At 39.2% G+C, this 25,341-nt stretch overlaps 2 long non-coding RNA genes across 2 annotated transcripts in view; one reads left to right on the top strand and one right to left on the bottom strand.

The window, feature by feature from the left end:
- LOC121628866 overlaps positions 1-4,361 on the bottom strand; it is a 10,121-nt gene extending 5,760 nt beyond the window's left edge. Inside the window, exon 1 of the long non-coding RNA XR_006008294.1 lies at positions 4,351-4,361. This is a non-coding gene — a long non-coding RNA (uncharacterized LOC121628866). The remainder of the gene's footprint in view (positions 1-4,350) is intronic.
- On the top strand, positions 479-25,341 carry LOC121628860. The gene is made up of 4 exons (XR_006008289.1): positions 479-489; positions 1,611-1,618; positions 7,228-7,230; positions 25,233-25,341. It is a non-coding gene; the product is annotated as an uncharacterized LOC121628860 (long non-coding RNA).

Below are 25,341 nucleotides of genomic sequence, written 5' to 3'. Positions count from 1 at the left end.
CATCAGAATAGTACCTGAAGCTTTGTATTTTCAGTTGTAAAATCAAGCTAATTATGCTAAAGCCAAATGTTAGCATAGGTATGCTGTAGGCTGGTTTGCTAACATCTGGGCCTCATTTCAGTTATTTATGTGAATCCTTGCACAGTTTGGCTTTATTTGCTGCGTTTTATGCCATGTTTCCTTACCTGACATGTACTGTTACCTATAGATTGGTCACTTTGAATAGTTACTAACCTGTAAAGAGTAAGAAAAAAGGTTGAGCAGGAACTTTGCACATATTTTATTTAATTTTAATTTATTGTATATTTTAATTTTGTATTGAACATTTAAAAACCCGTGGAAGAACAGACATAATTAAATTCTACTCATTTAATGCACTCTTTTCTCTCTACAGCATTTATTTATTTTTTCTAGTTTCTGTTCTTTCATGCAGCTCAAAGTTTCAGAGGACTGTCAAATCACATTTCTCTCCGGCTCTGAAAGTTTTGCGTCTGTGTTTTTTAAATAATGAACTAAACTGGAACAAGTGAACTAAACAGATGTTTTGGCTTCAGTCTCAGCAGAAAGTCCTTCTTTCTTAGTCTCCATCGCTGCAGAGGAACATCTGTGATTTCCGTGAGACGTGTTGTCACCACATCTGGTTAATGAGGATGTTTCTGAATGGAAATAACACCGGCAGGTGATGTAGAATCAGCTGATTACTTACTAACAAGCTACAACTGACCTCTGCAGGTGTGATAAATACAGATATCTTTGTACTTAAGAACATTATAGATTTCATTTGAAGGATGTTGGTTTGGGCAGTTTTTACGAATGGCTGATAAATAAGAGTTCTGGACTCTAACGAAGGGAAATTGGTGACTTACTGACAGCTCATTGATTAGCTGTGCTAATCTCCTATTTCATAGTAGCATCTTGGCCCAGTTGTTCATGGAGGTTTACATATCCTTATGTCCTAAAAAACAAAAGGAGGAATGGCTGCAGGGTACATGAAGGCTGGTTTGCTCAGAGATGCTGGTGGACGTCCTGCTCTGCTTTGCAGGCATACTGGGATGAACCGAAGGGTTTCACAGCACATTTCGTCCTACTTGTCACCACTTTTTGCTGCCAGTCACATAATCCCTCCAGCACAGGGCTACTCAGTCCGGTCCAGCTGCATCCAGCTGGTTATCAATGTTTACCTGCTCCAACACACCTGACTCAGTTTAAATGGATCCAACAGCCTGTCAGGTTCTACATAGTGACTCATTAATTTGAATCAGGTGTGTTGGACCAGGGACACATGGCAAACCTGCTGGATTGAGGCTCTCATTTATTAACCCTGCTCCAGCATGTCCTGGGTTTCCACGAGGCTGGACCAGGAAGCATCCTAACCTAATGTGTCTTTAACTGAATAGAACAGTCTGACCGATAAAGAGGAGTAAGTTTGAGGATGGAGACCCCTTCTGCAACTCATCAAACATGACATTATTTTTAATATTATTTTCAAGATGGTTACAAATGCGGACTAATTGATGTGTAAAGTTTTTTAAATCCAAACACAAATGTGAACCCATAAAAGACCTTCACACATAAACATAATGTCTGCATCACGTTAGTGTTTTGCACAGATTTGCATGTTCACGTGGAGTTTTGAGATTACCCCCCTCACTTCTGCACAGCTAAAAGATGCACGTTGGGTTATTATTTTCCTCTGTAGGTATGTCAGTGTGAGAAGATGGTTTCTATGGAGACAGAAAAAAGGCCCATTGATGCTCCATGCTAAAGGGGAATACAGATCATTTAGTATGTCTTCTGTGTCCTTTACAAGCCTAATTTGCTACATTTTCGGGGCCCTTGCGGATGCATATCCTTACAGAGCAAACAGAGCAGTACCATTGGAAACCATGGGGGGCAGTGTTGAGCAGGATAGCTGACGTGAGACCCACAAAAGGAACAAAGAAGAAGCCATGACATATTTGAAACATAGACATAATATACGTAGACGCCTTGTAGACTGACGCTGCCTATTGGAACTGACATATCAATGCGGCTGCCATCTTGGTGCCCCATGTGCCTCCAGTGCATTTATGTCTCAGGTGTATGCCCAACTACAATCATCGCAACACAAATTTTTACCCGATTTTCTCATGGTTTGGTTTGTTAGAAACAGCAGAGATGTAATTATGATCCAGGTCACCATTACATAAAAACACCTGCTTTCATCACTGAAATCACCTTTATTATGCTCTTTAACAATGACATATGGTAAAATATTAATAAATGTATAAATGAATATTACCTTTGAAGACAAATAAAGAAAGTGTATACTAATTTGACCACACAGGTAGGCTATAAAAGGTAAGTAAGGTAATAACTGTATAACCATGCCCCCACAGGTCGGGTATAAAACGTTAGATACTGGTGTCAGAGGTGCCGTTTACGTTAGGGGTTGGTTACTTCATGAGGTGATAACCACCAGTAGGTGACCAGTCTGAGAGGTCAATCACATCAAAACATACTGTAAACTAGTGATGTATAAGGATAAAAAAAGAATCGCTAAATTTTCTCACCTAGATGGCACTGATATCCGATCTAGCCCACGTAAGAACACTAATTATAATGGAAATTCTACCTGATGCCCTGACAGAGCTGAACAGGTGATCCTGACTGAAACGTGCAGGCATAACGCTGAACTTCAGGAATCATCAACAACGTGTCGGCGTCCATGACAAAGCCGACAGATACCTTCAAAAGAAAAAGTTTCATCTATGTGATCGTTGCAAAACAAGACGCCTAGTAATTTTAGTTACTGAAAGGTGTTAACTGGCTTTTCTACAAATACTCATGTAACACGAAACATGGTGACAGAGCAGCAGCACAGTCCCTGATTGGTAAATGAGTCAAGTGCACTACAAACACTGGCTGTAAAAGTACTAGGTGCGTCTTGAGAATGTAAATCAATGTCAGCATTTTCTTCCTTCAAATAAATTGTTCATATCCATCAATTAGTAACAATTTCAAAACTGAACTTTGAGATCTTGAAAACAAAAACATCCCATGTGACTCCTCTACGACCTGAAAAACACTGAACACAAGAATATTTCTACAATAATTCAAATAGTTGCTGGAGCTGTCTGGACTCCGGTTAGTTCTGAAGCTAGTCTGGAATGCGGAGACCCATCCAATATGGCGGCGACGCTGCATCATGCTCCAGCGTGTAATGAAGCTTCTACGCATATATGTCTATGTTTTAAAAGCCACACAGACCACCACCGTCTACTGCGCTATCTCTTTTTATGTCTCTGAGAACGAACATCATTAGGATCGCCATCATCACCACATTTTTATTGTCTTAAACTGGAAGGAAGCAAGGAAGGAAATTTTATTTATATAGCACCTTTCACAAATTAAAACCACAAAGTGCTTTATGATAGGAATATAAACCTGCCATCAGAACTCCGCACTGCCCTCTGGTGGATGTATTGGCTGACAACCACGCTAACGTCAGGGATGCGTGGAAGAATGAGGGCAGTGATGATCGAATCAAACGTACCTATCTACATACGTAAAGGGAGCAGAAATGGGCCTTAATGCAGTTTGTCTATGTTCCTGTAAAGAGTAGATAATAAACACTGTCTGGTCTGTAGAGTGTAGCAGGTCCCTGTTCTCCCTGAAGACGTTCCTCAGACGTTTCACCCAACGCTGACACGTCTGAATGCAGTCGGTACATTTGGTCTCATGGGCTTCATGAGAGGATCTCCTTTTTTCCATGAAAAGGAAGCTTTCTGCTGCTTTCTGCGGAGAAGGAAAACCAGCCGGTAGATCTCTGAAATCGTGCCTATAACAAGAAAACCTTTCCTGGTTCCTCGATGGCTTCATTTTTCTCATTTTCAGCCTCCACGTGTGAACAGCATAACTGTCGGTCAGTCCAATTCATGTGTTTAATTTCGATCAAATACAGGAGGGTCACTAGCCTGCAGCTTATTTGGAGGTAAAAACTAAGAAGAATAAGAGGAAACATATTTTTCAAAATGTGTTTATTATTATTTTTATATAAAAAAAAAGGACTGTGGAGCTTGGAGGAAACTGTGCAGTCCTGAAGGCACCCTGCTCCACCATCAGTGAGCTCGAACTGAAGCCTTTTACAATAGGACGACTGAACCAGGTAACGTCCCTGAGAGCGATGATGAGTGAATGAAATGCTGACTGCCAGCCCAGAAGTCCCTTCAGCAACATCATTAGCAACTTGAATAATATTCTGGAGGCTGAGGGTAGTCAGCAGTGGTAGATGTGATCTCCTTACTATCTCACGTTTTCAGAAAAAGTATGTTGCTTTGGTTTTGAAGTGAAGGCTCAAACCATCTAAACAAACAAAAAGTGTTCTTTTTTTCCCCTACTTGGGCATTTACACCCCAGTTCCTAAAAAGTTTGATATTTCTCAAAAATGTAAATACAAACAGAATGATTTCCATCAACCCATAAGTGAAATGCTCCTTTTATACCCAGTCATGTTACTGACCTGTAGCCAGGTAACCTGGTTAGTTGTCCAATGCTCCTCCAGGTGTTTCTGGTTTGTACCAGGTACTTTTCCAGCCTTTTGTTGCTCCTGTTCCACCTTTTTCCAGACGTTTTGCTGCATCAGATTCACTATCAGCTCATATTTTCATCTCATGGTGAAACGTCTCCCTTTCATCCTCTGATGTGTTGGTGATCTGCTACTGGGGATAAAAAGATGAGACTCTGGTTTTATTTATATTTTAAACAGCATCCCAAATTTTTTTCCTTGGGGTTGTACTTCTTCCTACTATACCTGAAAGTCACCTGAAAGTCAATGAAAGACCGTTTTCTGTGAATTTTATAATTGATAGCTCGGTGTGTAGTTACTGCAGCCTTGACTGGAATCAGTCTGCGTACAGTTTCCTTTCATAGATCGCATGCATCGTCACAAAGAAGCAGGATTAGTATGAAAATAAGCTGATTAACTATCAGAGATCAGCCAAAAATGGTTTTACAAGACATGTTTGAAAGAAACAGTTTTTAGAAGAACTTTTCGTAAATGCTGTATTACCTATGAGTCCACAGCTGACTCATCATCATTTTTTTTTTTTAACGCCACTGTAGGAGACAGCTGCCTTACCAGTGTCTCTTACGCACCCGAGTAATTCTTTCTTTCTTTCTTATTGTTTTATTCCTTATTTTATATATGTATATATCCTATTGAATATTTTGAACTCTAGCATGGAACTTGCACGTCGTCTTGTTTATTCAAGAGAGGAACTTTTTGCATGGAAGACTGACGTCGGAATGCAGCACAACGTACCCGACAGAGCTGAGGAGGAAGTACAGAGGCTGCAAGTCAGGATCTAAGCTAAAGGCTGCTCGACGACGTTTTAAGCCAGTGATCCCCTCTGTACTAATGGGGAACGTCAACTCACTACCTAACAAGATGGACGAGCTGTTGGCACCGAACAATCAACGGAGTTATCGCGAGTGCAGCTTATACATCTTCACAGAGACATGGCTCACTGATGCGATACCGGATGGTTACGTGGATCTACCGGGTTTCACTGCTGTGAGAGCTGACAGAGACATGAACGCCTGAGGTAAGAGCAGAGGTGGGGGGCTCATCATTTATGTGAACAAACGTTGGTGTTGCCCAGGACATGTCTCAGTGAAAAAGGAACTGTGTTGCCATGACTTGGAACTCTTAGCCGTTAGTCTGCGGCCATATTACTTGCCAAGGGAGCTTAGTCACGTGATCGTGCTCTGTGTTTACATCCCGCCCAGCGCGGATGCATCAGCTGCCTGTGAGAAGATACACACAGTAACAGCAAGGCTGCAGACTAAGCACCCCGAGGCGTTTATGGTCATATCTGGGGATTTTAATCATGCTTCCCTGGACTCTACCTTGGCCTCCTTCTACCAGGCTGTAGACTGTCCCACAAGGAACAACAGAACAATAGAGCTGCTGTACTCCAATGTGAAGGATGCCTACACAGCCACCCCCCTCACCCCACTTGGAAAGTCTGACCACAACCTGGTTCACCTACAGCCACAGTACACCCCCCTGGTCAAAAGGATGTCTAAAACCACACGCTCAATCAGGAAGTGGTCACCTGAGGCAGAGGATGCTCTGAGAGACTACTTTGACATCACTGACTGGGATGTACTGCTGAGACAACATGGTGAGGACATAGAGGAGCAGACTCACTGTCTGACGGACTACATCAACTTCTCGCTGGACGTAGTCTCCCCCAATAAGACTGTCCGTTGTTATCCAAATAACAAACCTTGGATAACACAAGATGTCAAAGCTGCCCTCAACAGGAAGAAGGTGGCTTTCATGAACCATGACAGGGAGGAAATGCAATTAGCACAGCGGGAGGTGAAACAATGCCTGAAGGTGGCGAGGGACACCTACAGAAGGAAGGTGGAAGATAAACTGAGTGAGAGCCGTATGAAGGAGGTCTGGGATGGTGTCAACACCATCACAGGCTGCAGATTAAAGGCCATAACAGCGGGGGGGGGACAGTGGAAGAAGCAAACAGGCTGAACATCTTCTTTAACCGCTTTGACCAGCCCACGGTCCCCCCTCGCCCACTGCAGTACACAACCTCCCTGACTTCATCCCCTGTGCAGCCCCCCTGTCAACCTTTACCCCTCCCCCCATCTCAACATCCTCCACACATAACAGCAGAACAGGTGAGGGGAGAACTGAGGAAGCTCCACCCATGGAAAGCAGCTGGCCCTGACGGAGTGCCTCCTCGTCTGCTTAGGACCTGCGCTGCTGAACTGGAGGAACCACTCCAGCATGTCTTCAACCACAGTCTACAGCTGGGGAAAGTGCCTACCCTGTGGAAAACATCCTGTATTGTTCCAGTTCCAAAGAAAAAACGCCCTGGTGAGCTGAACGATTACAGACCGGTGGCACTTACATCCCAGCTGATGAAGACGATGGAGCGGCTCATCCTCAATCTCCTCAAGCCCCAAGTGCAACCGGCCCAGGACCCCCTACAGTTTGCCTATCGCGCAGGTGTGGGTGTGGAGGATGCTATTCTCTACCTCCTACACCCTGTCCAAGTACATCTGGATAAGGGGAGGGGCACAGTGAGGATCCTCTTCTTGGATTTTTCAAGTGCCTTCAACACAATCCAGCCCCTGATGCTTCTGGACAAACTGAGGGAGATGCAGGTGGACCCCTGCTTGGTGTCCTGGATTGGTAACTACCTCACAGAGAGACCGCAGTACGTCAGGCTAAAGGACACCACATCTGACACTGTTATTAGCAGCACAGGAGCACCCCAGGGGACGGTGCTGGCCCCCCTCCTCTTCACACTCTACACCTCAGACTTCTGTTACAACTCAGAGCTGTGTCACATCCAGAAGTTTGCAGATGACACAGCCATCGTGGGGTGTATCAGGGATGATGGAGAGGACGAGTACAGGAATCTGGTCAGTGACTTTGTCACCTGGAGTCAGACGAACCATCTCCAGCTTAACACCTCAAAGACTAAGGAGCTGGTTATTGACTTCAGGAAGTTCAGCCCACAACCACGTCCAGTGACTATCAGGGACGATAAGGTGGAGATTGTAGAGAACTACAGGTACCTCGGGTTGTGGCTGGATAACAAGCTGGACTGGACATGCTGTACAGATCACCTGTACAAGAAGGGCCAAAGCCGTCTGTACTTCCTGCGAAGACTGGGATCTTTTAACATCTGCAGGAAACTCCTGTGGATGTTCTATCAGTCTGTGGTGGCTAGTACGCTTTTTTATGCTGTTTTCTGCTGGGGGGGTAACATGACAAAACGGTGTGCTAACAGGCTGGAAAAACTCATCAGGTGGGCGGGCTCTGTGGTTGGCATGAAGCTGGACTCCCTGGTGACAGTGGCAGAGAGGAGAACACTAAAAAACTACTGGCTTTTGTGATTGATGCCAGTCACCCTCTGCACACTGTCATCAGTGCACAGAGAAGCCTGACCAGTAACAGGCTGCTCCTCCCCAAGAGTAGGACCAACTGGCTCAGAGACTCCTTTGTCCCCCGAGCCATCAAACTGTACAACTCTGCATTAGGCAGGAGGGGGAGAAGGAGGGGGGAGAGGGAGGTGTGCAGTCCGCCTGATAGAACACATGCACAATAACCCATACAAACAGTTGCTATAACTTATACATGCAATAGTGAACTGGGAATCTGTACCACCTCTACTGTGTGCAATGCTTGTTTATATTATTTTATTTAACTTATCTTTTTTTTTATTGCATTCTATTTATACTTTTCTTGCACCTTATTGCCTCTATTTTACTTTATACCTGTATATATTATATCTTGTACTTATCCTGCTTTACTGTTGGTGTTGTATTGCTGCTGGTACCCAAATTTCCCTGAGGGCTCTCCGAAGGGATTAATAAAGTATTTCTATTCTATTCTATCACTTCCCCCCGATTCTCTGAAGACTGAGATTCACTAAGTCTGTATGCTGTCTGCAAACAGCTCCAAGCCTTGTGGTAAAGAAGATGATCTCATACTCCAGTTTTACTGCTGTCATTACACATTGACACAGAGCCATTTCCATCAAAGCGCTCTTAATGTTCACATATGTCAAACCCCGTCTTTAACCCTGCAGCTGGAAGACATCTGATTCAGGCTGATGATGGCAGTATTGATTTAGCTACTTCTCTTTTTGAGCCTTTCTGTCTGTTTGAGCACAGCTGGTTTTCCAGACAGGAGTAGAGGAGGCCTTCATGATGCTCCCTGTCCTCCTCCAAGTCTTGGAGGAGTACGGGTCCTGAACAGAGGGCAGAGCAGAGAAAATCTAAAGTAAACGTTTAGAATCCAGAACATTCTATTCAGAGACAGACGACAAGTTTCTTGTTGTCTGAAAAAGAATTATTTTAATGAATGATTTCTGGAATGTTGTTGCCTCTTCTTCCTCTCCTTCTGCTTCTCCTCCTTCCTCTCTTCCTGCCTCTCTTCTTTTATCTAATGAAATAAAGTACATTATCATCCCTGCAGTTATAAGTTAGAAAACATCTATATTTGATCATTTTGAATCATTATAATTGCATAGTTTGTTAGAGAGAATGTTAAATTTTATATGATCATTTTTCTCATTTTAACTAAAAAACTGTCTAATTTTTGGGGGGATCCGTCCTAAATAAAATATCTCTTTTATTTGGTACAATATTATGTGAAGGTCAGGTAAAAGCTTCAGTGTGCCATAGTATGACTTTGATTCAGTTTGCATTATGTAGACCATGTTACAGCAGGAAATAAAGCTCACCTTCCTCTCCACCTTCCTCATTATCTCCTCTTTGAACTGAGGCATTGATTATGTCACCTGACAAAATAACACAGCATGTTTTTTGCTGAGTCATTTTTATTATCACTATCATTAATGACTCAGTAGCGGATGAGAAAATAAATTCTTTAAGACTAAAGCTTCAAAACCAACTCTAAAGTAACTTCTGATGTCCTCCTGTACTTAATTGTCTCCTGAGTTTCTGACTGAAGACAACCACTGTTAACCACTAGCTAGGTTAACTCTTTCAACAGATAGTGACTGTGGGGACAACCAATTATGTTAGCAAGAAATGAAAAGGCAGAGCCAATCATTTCAGCAGAAATAGGTCACAAGGCAAGACTTACACAAGCAAAGTTGCATTTAGAGGATAGACAGCATAGATCTCTCAGGTGTTTGTGCGACAGAAAATGGTAGGGAAAAACTCAGAAGTAGCTTTTTAATGATAGGGACATGTCCCTCTCATCCCTACATACTTTCATGTCCATGATGGGAGTGAAAGCATCAAAATGAACAGTGTTTTACTTTTTTCCAGTAAAGGGTAATCTAACTAACTAATGATTAAATGTTACTAATGATTAACTGTCACTGATTATTAATCATTACTGATTATTGATAGTGATGATTAAACATTACTGATAATTCAATGTTAGAGAGAATGAGACATTACTGATGATTAATCATTACTAATGATTAATCGTTACTGATGATTAATTGTTACTAATGATTAATCGTTACTGATGACTAAATGTTACTGATGATTAAATGATACTTATGATTTATTATCACTTACTATTAATCATTAATGATTATTGTTAGTGATGATTAAACATTATTGATGATTCAATGTTAGAGAGAATGAGATATTACGGATGATTAATCGTTACTGATGATTAATTGTTGCTGATGATTAACTGTTACTGATGATTAATTGCTACTGATGATTAATTGTTACTGATGATTAATCGTTACTGATGATTAATTGTTACTAATGATTAATCGTTACTGATGACTAAATATTACTGACGATTAATCATTACTTATTACTCTTAGTGATGATTAAATGTAACTGACAATTAAGTGTTACTGATGGTTAAACATTACTGATGATTAATTATTACTGGTTATTCTTAGTGATGATTAAATGTAACTGACAATTAAATGTTACTGATGATTAAGCATTACTGATGATTAATCATTACTGATTATTCTTAGTGATGATTAAATGTTACTGATGATTAAATGTTACTGATAATTAAACATTACTGATTTTGAAATGTTGCTGATGACTAAATGTTACTGACGATTAATCATTACTGACGATTAAATGTTACTGATGATTAAATGTTGCTGATGATTAAATGATACTGATGATTAAATGTTACTTATGATTAAATGTTACTGATGATTAAATAATACTGATGATTAAATGTTACTGATGATTAAATGTTACTGATGATTAAATAATACTGATGATTAATTGTTGCTGATGATGGACTGTTACTGATGATAAATCGTTACTGATGATTAATTGTTACTGATGATTAATCGTTACTGATGATTAATTGTTACTAATGATTAATCGTTACCGATGACTAAATATTACTGATAATTAATCATTACTTATTATTCTTAGTGATGATTAAATGGAACTGACAATTAAATGTTACTGATGATTAATCATTTCTGATGATTAATCATTACTGATTATTCTTAGTGATGATTAAATGTTACTGATGATTAAACATTACTGATTTTTAAATGTTGCTGATGATTAAATGATACTGATGACTAAATGTTGCTGATGATTAAATGATACTGATGACTAAATGTTACTGACGATTAATCGATACTGACGATTAAATGTTAGTGACGATTAAATGTTACTGATGATTAAATGTTGCTGATGATTAAATGTTACTGATGATTAAATGTTGCTGATGATTAAATGATACTGATGATTAAATGTTACTTATGATTAAATGTTACTGATGATTAAATAATACTGATGATTAAATGTTAGTGACGATTAAATGTTACTGATGATTAAATAATACTGATGATTAAATGTTAGTGACGATTAAATGTTACTGATGATTAAATGTTACTGATGATTAAATAATACTGATGATTAATCGTTACTGATGATTAATTGTTACTGATGATTAATCGTTACTGATGATTAATTGTTACTAATGATTAATCGTTACCGATGACTAAATATTAGTGATGATGAATCATTACTTATTATTCTTAGTGATGATTAAATGGAACTGACAATTAAATGTTACTGATGAATAATAATTTCTGATGATTAATCATTACTGATTATTCTTAGTGATGATTAAATGTTACTGATGATTAAACATTACTGATTTTTAAATGTTGGTGATGATTAAATGATACTGATGACTAAATGTTACTGACGATTAATCGATACTGACGATTAAATGTTACTGACGATTAAATGTTACTGATGATTAAATGTTGCTGATGATTAAACGTTACTGATGATTAAATGTTGCTGATGATTAAATGATACTGATGATTAAATGTTACTTATGATTAAATGTTACTGATGATTAAATAATACTGATGATTAAATGTTAGTGACGATAAAATGTTACTGATGATTAAATAATACTGATGATTAGTTGTTGCTGATGATGGACTGTTACTGATGATTAATCGTTACTGATGATTAATTGTTACTAATGATTAATCGTTACCGATGACTAAATATTACTGATGATTAATCATTACTTATTATTCTTAGTGATGATTAAATGGAACTGACAATTAAATGTTACTGATGATTAATCATTTCTGATGATTAATCATTACTGATTATTCTTAGCGATGATTAAATGTTACTGATGATTAAACATTACTGATTTTTAAATGTTGCTGATGATTAAATGACACCGATGACTAAATGTTACTGATGATTAATCGTTACTGACGATTAAATGTTTCTGATAATTGATTGTTAGTGACGATTAAATGTTACTGATGATTAAATAATACTGATGATTAATTGTTGCTCATGATGGACTGTTACTGATGATAAAGCGCTACTGATCATTAATTGTTACTGATGATTAATGGTTACTGATGATTAATTGTTACTAATGATTAATCGTTACCGATGACTAAATATTACTGATGATTAATCATTACTTATTATTCTTAGTGATGATTAAATGTTACTGATGATTAAACATTACTGATTTTTAAATGTTGCTGATGATTAAATGATACTGATGACTAAATGTTACTGATGATTAATCGTTACTGACGATCAAATGTTACTGATGAATAAATGTTACTGATGATTAAATGTTGCTGATGATTAAATGTTACTGATGATTAAATGTTACTGATGATTAAACGTTACTGATGAATAAACGTCACTGATGATTAAACATCACTGATGATTAAATGTTACTGATGATTAAATGTTACTGATGATTAAATGTTAATAATCATTAAATGTTACTGATGATTAAACGATACTGATGATTAAATGTTACTGATGATTAAACGATACTGATGATTAAATGTTACTGATGATTTATCATTACTTATTATTCTTACTGATGATTGAATGTAACTGAGGATTAAATTTTACTGATGATTAAATGTTGCTGATGATTAAATGATACTGATGATTAAATGTTACTTATGATTAAATGTTAGTGACGATTAAATGTTACTTATGATTAAATGTTACTGATGATTAAATAATACTGATGATTAAATGTTACTGATGATAAAATTATACTGATTATTAAATGTTACTGATGATTAAACGATACTGATGATTAAATGTTACTGATGATTTATCATTACTTATTATTCTTACTGATGATTGAATGTAACTGAGGATTAAATTTTACTGATGATTAAATGTTGCTGATGATTAAATGATACTGATGATTAAATGTTACTTATGATTAAATGTTAGTGACGATTAAATGTTACTTATGATTAAATGTTACTGATGATTAAATAATACTGATGATTAAATGTTACTGATGATAAAATTATACTGATTATTAAATGTTACTGATGAATAAATGTCACTGATGATTAAACATCACTGACGATTAAATGTTACTGATGATTAAATGTTACTGATGATTAAATGTCACTGATGAATAAATGTCACTGATGATTAAACATTACTGATGATTAAATGTTAATGATGATTAAACGTTACTGATGAATAAACGTCACTGATGATTAAACATCACTGATGATTAAATGTTACTGATGATTAAATGTTACTGATGATTAAATGTTAATAATCATTAAATGTTACTGATGATTAAACGATACTGATGATTAAATGTTACTGATGATTAAACGATACTGATGATTAAATGTTACTGATGATTTATCATTACTTATTATTCTTACTGATGATTGAATGTAACTGAGGATTAAATTTTACTGATGATTAAATGTTGCTGATGATTAAATGATACTGATGATTAAATGTTACTTATGATTAAATGTTAGTGACGATTAAATGTTACTTATGATTAAATGTTACTGATGATTAAATAATACTGATGATTAAATGTTACTGATGATAAAATTATACTGATTATTAAATGTTACTGATGATTAAACGATACTGATGATTAAATGTTACTGATGATTTATCATTACTTATTATTCTTACTGATGATTGAATGTAACTGAGGATTAAATTTTACTGATGATTAAATGTTGCTGATGATTAAATGATACTGATGATTAAATATTACTTATGATTAAATGTTAGTGACGATTAAATGTTACTTATGATTAAATGTTACTGATGATTAAATAATACTGATGATTAAATGTTACTGATGATAAAATTATACTGATTATTAAATGTTACTGATGAATAAATGTCACTGATGATTAAACATCACTGACGATTAAATGTTACTGATGATTAAATGTTACTGATGATTAAATGTCACTGATGAATAAATGTCACTGATGATTAAACATTACTGATGATTAAATGTTAATGATGATTAAACGTTACTGATGAATAAATGTCACTGATGATTAAACATTACTGACGATTAAATGTTACTGATGATTAAATGTTACTGATGATTAAACGTTACTGATGAATAAATGTCACTGATGATTAAACATCACTGACGATTAAATGTTACTGATGATTAAATGTTAATGATGATTAAATGTTACTGATGAATAAATGTCACTGATGATTAAACATTACTGACGATTAAATGTTACTGATGATTAAATGTTACTGATGATTAAATGTTACTGACGTTACTGACGATTAAGCGTTACTGACGATTAAACTTTACTGGCGATTAAACATTACTGAGGAATAAATGTTACTGACGATTAACTTTTACTGACGATTAAATGTTACTGATGATTAATCTTTACAGATGATTAAATGTTACTGATAATTAAATGTCACTGATGATTAAACGTTACTGGCGATTAAACGTTACTGAGGAATAAATGTCACTGACGATTAACTTTTACTGACGATTAAATGTTACTGATAATTGATCGTTAGTGACGATTAAATGTTACTGATGATTAATCTTTACAGATGATTAAATGTTACTGATAATTAAATGTCACTGATGATTAAACGTTACTGGCGATTAAACGTTACTGAGGAATAAATGTCACTGACGATTAACTTTTACTGACGATTAAATGTTACTGATAATTGATCGTTAGTGACGATTAAATGTTACTGATGATTAATCTTTACAGATGATTAAATGTTACTGATAATTAAATGTCACTGATGATTAAACGTTACTGGCGATTAAATGTTACTGAGGAATAAATGTCACTGACGATTAACTTTTACTGACGATTAAATGCTACTGATAATTGATCGTTAATGATTATTTTGTGAACAGAAGTTTCACATCTATTGGTACTATAATGTTCTACTGCAACAGTGGAGAGAAGGCGGAGTGATACAGCTAAAACTGGAGTGGAAGTGTTGCCGTGTTGTGTTGTTTCCGGGTGCTAAGAATAAAGCAGTGTATGCTCCCTCCAGCCGTTTCCCCAAATTATTTTGATGACCTGAAATTTACGTAATTGTTAACACTGAAGAAGCAATGATGAATGAAAAAGTGAAACTGTTGCTAATATGGTGACAGTCAGCTTTATTAGCTGTAAAATGTTTTTCTTACATCAGGCTTAATGTATCGCTGACATCAAATTGAAGAGCAAAACAACTAAATACATACAGTGAAATATTATTAGCTGTTTGTGTGACCAACATATCAGCCAGGAGTGATTACGTTTGCCCACTACACTCACAGCAGAAGAATTAAGCAGACCTACTGGTGATTGCTCTCCTTTATGCTCCCATCGATCTACATCCTCAAATCAGATGAATAAGATGTCTGCTAGACAGAACATCCGTGCTCTTCCATCCTTACATGCCACATTACTAACAGGATTTGTCACAGATGGGAAGATATAATGGTCTTTTTTCCACCACATTCTGGCATCATTAAGCTGCCAATGCTCTTTCATCTTTTGGGGTGAGACGCCCCACCTTCTGAGGTAAAGATTTTATTACATGGTAACATCAGACATGCTTCGTTCATCTCAAGTGAGTTTCTTTAGCTGGACATACAAATGAAAAAGAGGCCCACTGATATTCTCATCCCACACATGAGTGGGGCAAAGCCCACACATTACCCTGTTTTATAATCTGGATTTTATTTGCATTCTTCGCCACCAAGGTGAGAAATGAAACCTGGAATTTGCCATGAAAACCCACAGCCCCCTTCTTTTATGTGTCTTGCTTCACTGAGGACCCAGAAGATGGATTGCTTCACTGTCACAGAGCTTTTTATGACTTACTTTGATCATCAAGGTGTGCAACCACTATCGCCTAAAATACATTGTTGTCAGGATACCCACCCGGTGACATTAACAGAGACCCATCTCTAGGACATGATGGGTACAATGCAGAGCCGAATTTTCCCAGTCCGGATTAATATTATTATTAGGGCCTTTCCCACAGTGGTTCACCTTGGTCGGCAGTTCTGTCTACTTCTGTACCCATTAGGCCACCACTCATTTACATTCCAAAGATGACCTTTGTGGATATCAGGCTTCCCTTGATCCCTTAGTATTAGTTTTAAGATTTTTATTAGTTTTCTGTGTAATTACACATTATTGCTAGACCTGACAGGTGGGACAAAAGAATGTAAAATCAGACTTTAATTGGTACACTCAAAACCTGAACAGAAAAAAACAGCCGCTAAAGAAACTTTACAGAACAAATTTGTTTTCTTTTGTAAGAAAACAAAGTAGAGAATTATCAGGAGCACCTATACAGGGTGTGCAGAATTACTAGGCAAGCTGTATTTTTGAGGATTCATTTTATTATAGAACAACAACTATGTTCGCGATGAAAACAAAATACTCATAAATATCAAAGCTGAATATTTTTGGAAGTTGGAGTGGGGCTTTTTTAGTTTTAGTATCTTAGGAGGATATCTGTGTGTGCAAGTGACTATTACTGTGCATAATTATTAGGCAACTTAACAAAAACCAAATATATACCCATTTCACTTATTTATTTTCACCAGGGAAACCAATATAACAACTCAAAATGTACAAATATACATTTCTGACATTCAAAAACAAAAACAAAACAAAAACAAATCAGTGACCAATATAACCACCTTTCTTTGTGAGGACACTCAAAAGCCTGCCATCCATAGATTCTGTCAGGATCTTGATCTGTTCACGATCAACATTGCGTGCAGCAGCAACCACAGCCTCCCAGACCCTGTTCAGAGAGGTGTACTGTTTTCCCTCCCTGTAGATCTCACATTTGATGAGGGACCACAGCTTCTCTATGGGGTTAAGATCAGGTGAACAAGGAGGCCATGTCATTATTTTTTCTTCTTTTAGACCTTTTCTGGCCAGCCACGCAGTGGAGTACTTGGATGCGTGTGATGGAGCATTGTCCTGCATGAAAACCATGTTTTTCTTGAATGATGCTGACTTCTTCCTGTACCACTGCTTGAAGAAGGCGTCTTCCAGAAACTGGCAGTAGGACTGGGAGTTGAGCTTGACTCCATCCTCAACCCGAAAAGGTCCCACAAGCTCATCTTTGATGATACCAGCCCATACCAGTATCCCACCTCCACCTTGCTGGCGTCTGAGTCGGAGTGGAGCTCTCTGCCCTGTACTGATCCAACCACGGGCCCATCCATCTGGCCCATCAAGACTCACTCTCATTTCATCAGTCCATAAAACCTTAGAAAAATCAGTCTTATGATATTTCTTGGCCCAGTCTTGACGTTTTATCTTGTGTGTCTTGTTCAGTGGTGGTCGTTTTTCAGCCTTCCTTACCTTGGCCATGTCCCTGAGTGTTGCACACCTTGTGCTTCTTGGCACTCCAGTGATGTTGCAGCTCTGAAATATGGCAAAACTGGTGGCCAATGGCATCTTGGCAGCTTCACGCTTGATTTTCCTCCGTTCATGGGCAGTTATTCTGCACCTTGTTTTTTCAACACGCTTCTTGCGACCCTGTTGACTATTTTGAATGAAAAGCTTGATTGTTCGATGATCACGCCTCAAAAGCTTGGCAATTTTAAGAGTGCTGCATCCCTCTGCAAGACATCTCACTGTTTTTGACTTTTCAGAGTCCGTCAAGTCTCTCTTCTGACCCATTTTGCCAAAGGAATGGAAGTTGTCTAATAATTATGCACACCTGATATAGGGTGTTGATATCATTAGACCACACCCCTTCTCATTACAGAGATGCACATCACCTGATATGCTTAATTGGTAGTAGACTTTCAAGCCTGTACCTGTTGGAGTAGAACAACATGCATAAAGAGGATGATGTGATCAAAATACTCATTTGCCTAATAATTCTGCACACACTGTAAGAAAAACATGAATAACACCTGCAACGGATATATGAACATATAACTGTAGGGCCCAGACATGAAACCCAGGCAGTCCACCACAGGGGTCTCCAGGCACCCACCCAGAAGATGGCAGAGGAAAGCCACTATCATGGAGCAGAGGCCCCAAGGGGCCACGCCCGCTGGCCAAGTATTAGTCAAGTGTGTTGCACCTATTTCCATCACCTCCAGATTTTTCCATGTGTTAAACACTCACCTCATCTCCTGATGATTTTTAAAGAACCTTTAGGTTATTAAATGACTCTTTAACACTAAACCATTTTTTTAAATTTAAGAAAGAAATTAATAGAAAATACTTTATTAGTCTCTGAAGAAAAATTAAAGCAATAAAATTATGTATATTAGGTATAAAAAATAAATATGCAAAGTAATAAAACCTTATTTAAAATATTTATTCAATAGAATAATTATTCCCACTATTTTATTACTTTGAACCACAGCTGAGGAGTTTCAGTGCTGTGTAGAGATCAGTGTACAGTTTTATTTTAGTTCCACATTTTCTTTTCTTATAAACTATCTGTGAGCAATAAATTGTGAATCTTCTGCAGTGATAACGGGTGGAAATGTCTGCTGATGCTCCTTAGAAAAACAAACGTTAACGGTGACAGGAGCTTCAACGTGTTTCATCTGTAGAGCAGAAAGCCTCCACTGACTGATTAACGCCGAGTGACTCATTTCTGAATTCACTCATTAACACCATTTTTCCAATTAGACTAGATGAATGTCAGATTTGATTCCTGCTGTGCCTCCGTCCTGCTCGACCATGGAATTAAGTGGAAAACGAGGAAACTTGAACAGGAAATTTTTACTAAATGATCTTGGTGCAAAGCCTACGTTCCGGCTCGCTCTAAACCTTCAGCTGCATGTGTCACTGTAGGTCGGAACCAGATGGCATGAATGTGGATGCTCAGAATTCATTTATTAACATTTCAAACCAATGAATCATCACTCATTCACACACTGGCAAACTCATTTGGGCACAGAAATGAGTCAAATGAACCCGTTTACCTGCTGGGATTTAGTTAGGAGTTACTGTAACTAAATAAAAAATGTTTAGATGAATGTGACATCCAGAAATGTTCCCTGGAATTAACTTTCCCACATGCTGAGTGTCTCATTCTGATAGAAAACATGTCCATGGTCAGAGGTGGGTAGTAAAGAGTTACACTCACTCCATTTACCAGATTCCACATCCCAGCCAGAGGAACCGTGGTGGAGCGCTCGGTAAGCTTCCACATCCCAGCCAGAGGAACCGTGGTGGAACGCTCGGTAAGCTTCCACATCCCAGCCAGAGGAACCGTGGAGGAACACTCTGTAAGCTTCCACATCCCAGCCAGAGGAACCGTGGAGGAACGCTCGGTAAGCTTCCACATCCCAGCCAGAGGAACCGTGGTGGAACGCTCGGTAAGCTTCCACATCCCAGCCAGAGGAACCGTGGTGGAACGCTCGGTAAGCTTCCACATCCCAGCCAGAGGAACCGTGGTGGAACGCTCGGTAAGCTTCCACATCCCAGCCAGAGGAACCGTGGAGGAACGCTCGGTAAGCTTCCACATCCCAGCCAGAGGAACCGTGGAGGAACGCTCGGTAAGCTTCCACATCCCAGCCAGAGGAACCGTGGAGGAACGCTCGGTAAGCTTCCACATTCCAGCCAGAGGAACCGTGGTGGAACGCTCGGTAAGCTTCCACATCCCAGCCAGAGGAACCGTGGTGGAACGCTCGGTAAGCTTCCACATCCCAGCCAGAGGAACCGTGGAGGAACGCTCGGTAAGCTTCCACATCCCAGCCAGAGGAACCGTGGTGGAACGCTCGGTAAGCTTCGACATCCCAGCCAGAGGAACCGTGGTGGAACGCTCGGTACGAGGTATGCTTAGCAAGCTGCTAACCTGCACATGTTTACATAAGCTGGTCTCAGAGAAAGGCAACTAGAGCTCAACCAGACTGGTCCTGGTCTATTTAGTGCAGCTTCATCTCAGTAAAACATCAGGAAACATCTGCAGCAGACAGAAACCGGACAGACTGAACATGGAACTGGGACTTACTGCACTTAGTAAGGACGAGTCAGACTGACTTAATCCAGCTGCAGACAATGCTCCAGAGGAAGAGGTAGAGACTGTCACATGCACCTGTGGTTACTATGGTTATCTTGTCACGTCGCTGGAACTAGAGATGCGACATTCATGAAGTAATCGATTCTTTTGAATGGCGCTTTTAAATGAATGATGGGAACCGAGTCACAGCTGTGAGCCACTCTTTTTAAATCTAAATTTTCCACACTGCCTTCATCACACTTGTGACATCATAGACATCTGACGTCCAACACGCTCCATTCATGTGAAGCTATGGGGAGAGAGAATTGTTCAGAAACAAATACTGCAAGTTCCAACCTAAAACATTTTCTAGAATTTGCACTGACTATTTTGATTGTTTGTCATTCTTATATGTTGTGAAGTTTTGTAAGATATTGCAAGAACGAGCCAGTCTTTTGATGGTTCTTTGAAAGGATTGGCTCCTGAAGATCCGACTCCCTTCAATGAGCCATAGATCCCATCTCTAGCTAGAACCATCCAACCTGCTGGAAGGTGCTGATTCTTGCTGTGACACTGTTCCTTTCTCCACGTTCTCATTGAACCACTTCCTGATGTCCATCATCCAGGCATCAGTCTGCAGCTGCACTGAAGCTGGTTCATGCCTTCACGCCAAATATTGCAATAACTTAACACATTGTTATTTAAGTTATCATGGGATTTGGTGATTACATGCACACATGGATTTAATATACAAATACACACAACTTGTAAATGTATTTCTATCACACCTAAGGTCAGACTTTATTTTACACACTGGTGAGGTAAAGTTAAAGGGTCTTTAAATGTTGTTTATTCCTCTGGTCTGTCGTACCTTTCACTCCCTATTTCACACTTTATTCCTCACATATCACACCTGTTGTTCTGAGTGTTGCCACGACATCACAAAGATTTGGTACCTTTAGAGACAAGTTGGTCAGAATAAAAACATCTACTGGGTCCTTCTGAGCAGTTCTGGCCTATGGTGGGTTGGACTGGTGTCCATATATAAAGGATGACAGGCCTGTCAATTTCACTGATGGTTATATTTAAGATCACCATTTCATTAGTCAGGGAGATGCCATCCTTCTCACATGCGTAGGCCTATGTGTAGAGAAATAAATAAGCTAACCAGGCCAGATTTTCTGTAGAGAAATAAATGAGCGTTAGCTATCATAAGCTAACCATATCGGACTAATACGCATATTAGCCATAGGGTAAAAATATAAGTTTCAATTTAATAAAACGTTTGTCCCCAGGGGCCATTTAAAAAAAGAACAAAACAGTCATGACAGCAGTACAGAGCAGGTTCAAAGTGTCCAGATACATAAACAGGTCTTGGCAAGTATCTTTTTTTTCTCTTTTTTAAAGTAAGTTTATTTCGAGCACATACAAAACCAAATGTACAGCCATTAAAATTCCAAATACAAAAAGAATTAAACCAAGTTCATGCTCGAAAAGTAAAAATTATATCCCACCCTTCACTTCCTGTTCATTTCCCATCTGAACTTTACAGTCCTACACCATAGTACACATTTAAAGGATTTCATATTGTTCAACCATTGCAAGCATTTTATTTAGATATTTCATTTTAAACCAACTCAAACAATACATATTTCAAAAAGAAGCTTCTTGTCTATGTACACATACATACACGCTCAGATTAAAACCATTAACCACAAATCAGACTTTAATCAAGTTAACTTTAGCAAATGAGCTGAATGTGCCATAATGTGGATTTTAATGGGTTAATCCCCTCTAGCGTCATAGACTGATATTTGTTCGATCAGAGGGTTTGCCTCAACATCAACAAAAAGCTAAACACAAGTAAGATACTCTACAATAGAAAACTCCATCTGCAACTGCTGTGGGTACGGGTTGGTATTGAACCCCAGTCTCCCACTTTCCTCTGGGTCAACAGGACTGACTGAGATGACAGGACTGGTGAGTGAACGTGAGGATGATGTGAAAGTGTTCAAAGCGGGTGAGACTCACTGCAAATGTCCTTCCAGACGTGATCCAGAGATTAAACAGGGCTGAGACGAAAAGCAAGGTCAGAAACAGGCAGGTCGGTACCAGGAATCAGAGACGACTTCAGGCAGATTCAGGACAGAGCTGAGCTGTGAGGCGTGGTCAGGAGCAGGCAGAGTCGGCAACAGGGAACCAGTGCGGAGATGAACGCTGGCGAGTCGGGCATGGGAGCAAAGACAATCCGGCAACTATGGAGTGAAACAAGACAGGTTATATAGAGACAGTGATTAGTACTTGGCAGGTGGCACCAGCAGGTGGACGTGGTTGACCTAACGAGGGAACGGCAGAGCCAGAGAGCTGGAAGCCACAGCTGAGTGTGACAAGATTCCCTCTCTGGCTGTCGGTGGGAAACACAGAACACCATGACAAGATTTATATTCTCAAATACGAAATTTATTTATTTTGTTATTATTATTTTTTTTTTGGTGCTTTCATTTATTTTGTAAATTTCTCATTTTTTTTAATTTACTTTTTAATTTTATAATTTGTAAATACCAAAATTTGCACATCGTATTATATTTTTAGAAAATAAATCAGACATAAGCAGTTCCTCAGTACTTGAGTAGTTTTCTCACAAAAAATGCTTTTACTCTTATTAAGTCTCATTTTTTTGTATGACTTCTTTCCACTTAAATATTGTTATTCCTCCTGAAGAACTTTTCCTGGAAGCTCAGCCCACCTCTGCTCTGTTTGTGCAGCAAGTTAAAATAACTGTCATGCTGATTAACATGTCATAGTTAAAATGGTGATAATAAAAACCAGGAAGCTGCTAGCTAGCCAGCTTTCACGTCTTTCTGGGCTTTTTGCCTTTCGGTCGTTGGAAGAACGCCGTCTTGTTGTCTGTGGAACAGCCATGTTTATGGCAGCCAACCACAACAACTTTTCAGCATATTTACAGGAAACGACGAAAATCAGAGAAAAATCTGAGGAGCGACGCTGAAAATCCAATGATGCTACGTTAGCAACCTTTAGTTTTTCCCGGTGAAAGACCCGGATGTGATGAAGTTCACCGATGTTCCCGGATGTTTGCGCCTGTAAAGAATCCTAAAAACAATTCCTGGATCCAGACAGTGATCCGGATCACACCTAAAATTTAATCACTTGTTCCTCTATTCCACTTCAGAGATTTCCTGAAAATGTAATCAAACTCCATCTATAAATTTATGTTTGTTGCCGACATATGGACCAACGTACGCCACTGAAAACATAACGATGCCTGTATATGTTACAGTAGATCTGGTTGCATACATGATTAATTAAAGTTTATTTGTAAAGCACTTTTCACAGATAAAAATCACAAAGTGCTGTACATAAAACAGCATTAACATTTAAAAAATAAACAATAATTAGTAGGAGTAGTGACACAGCCATCTTTCTTTACGTTGCAAGCTGTGCAGCCCCGAGGCTGGAGCATATGGAGCTTCTCACCCAGCATCCCTGCTCAGCCATCAGCCTGGGCCTGGTGTGTGTGGCAGAAGCTGCTGGGCAGCAGAGAGAGAGGTCGCCGTGGTAATGAGAAGCTGAGAGAGATTGACAGGAGCATGCATGTGTACATAATCTATTAATTAAAGAAGAGGCAGCTAAATGAATGGGAAACCTTTTCCTGTGTGATATCTCCCCTTACCCCCCTCCTCCCACCCCACTTCCACTCCTCTTCAACCACCCACACTCTCCAGGAAGGAAAACACATAGTGAGACATTTATTGAGAGATTAAAGCCAAATCTTCCAGATTGCTGTATGAAAAGGTCATTTACGATATTAAACTGGCTTTTTATCTATATGCAAATAGCTGCACTTCCATAAAATCATTTATTTGATGTGTTTTTTGTGGGGGAAATGAAACGAGAGACGTTCCCCTCCATATAAACTAACACAGTTATACTGTAAAAACTGACTCATTCTTTCCCCTCTATCCTACATTTCACTTATTTCATCTCAGAGTTAATTTCTCTCTATTAGACCAGCTGCCTTCCCACCGGGTGGTGCAGTGAGAGGCGTTAACTTGCACAGATTATTGAGCTGCTCCCTTTTTCCCCCACTGCTTTGTTTTTCTTTAGCCATCAAGTGTAGGCTATCATGTGCCTAGACAAGACATCACGCTGCCGTTTCATCTCCAACTTTCACTGTCCCCATTTGCCGCCATTTGTCCTTATCAGGAGTGGCCAGCATCTTCATACCGAGCCGTCAGTCTGCTGCTGGGTGATGTGGCAGAGCAGCTCCACTGTCTGCTGACGTGGTCACGTCTGCTCTGGAGGCATCCAAGAAAACCTGGATCCAAGAAAACATGGATCCAAGAAAACCTGGGAAAGCTTCAGGCTTTGATTTGCCCATGATGTGAATAAAGACTCTACTGCAGATTTGCAAAGTTCAAACAGTTTATGGGACAAATAGTCCACCAACCAACTGACCCACCCACCCATCCATCCATCCATCCATCCACCCACCCATCCATCCATCCATCCATCCATCCATCCACCCATCCATCCATCCATCCATCCATCCATCCACCCAATCCACCCACCCACCCATCCATCCATCCATCCATCCATCCACCCACCCACCCACCCATCCATCCATCCATCCATCCACCCACCCACCCACCTACCCATCCATCCATCCATCCATCCATCCATCCATCCATCCATCCACCCATCCATCCATCCATCCATCCATCCACCCATCCACCCATCCATCCATCCATCCTGTGTCCTGGATAAACAGAGGGAAATGGATCCCACTTCATGCTGAGTTTTGTTGGAAAACCTTCCTATTTATGGCCCATATTCATGAGTCAGCTGTGAAAAGACTACAATTTCATGTTCTCTCTTGTATTCTTCTTTCATGATCAAACATAGTTGGACAAAACATGGCCCACACACTGTAGTGATGTGCGGGCCGCCCCCTAACCCGCGGTTCGGGTTGGGGCAGGTCAAAGAATTTTCGCTTCACTGCGGGGCGGGTTGGTGTGGTTTACTATTCTGAAATATCTAGTT

This window comes from Melanotaenia boesemani, chromosome 18 (genome assembly GCF_017639745.1).
Source record: "Melanotaenia boesemani isolate fMelBoe1 chromosome 18, fMelBoe1.pri, whole genome shotgun sequence".
Lineage (NCBI taxonomy): Eukaryota > Metazoa > Chordata > Actinopteri > Atheriniformes > Melanotaeniidae > Melanotaenia > Melanotaenia boesemani.
The sequence above is the reverse complement of the archived record's forward strand: the minus strand, read 5'-3'. Positions and strand labels throughout refer to the sequence as shown.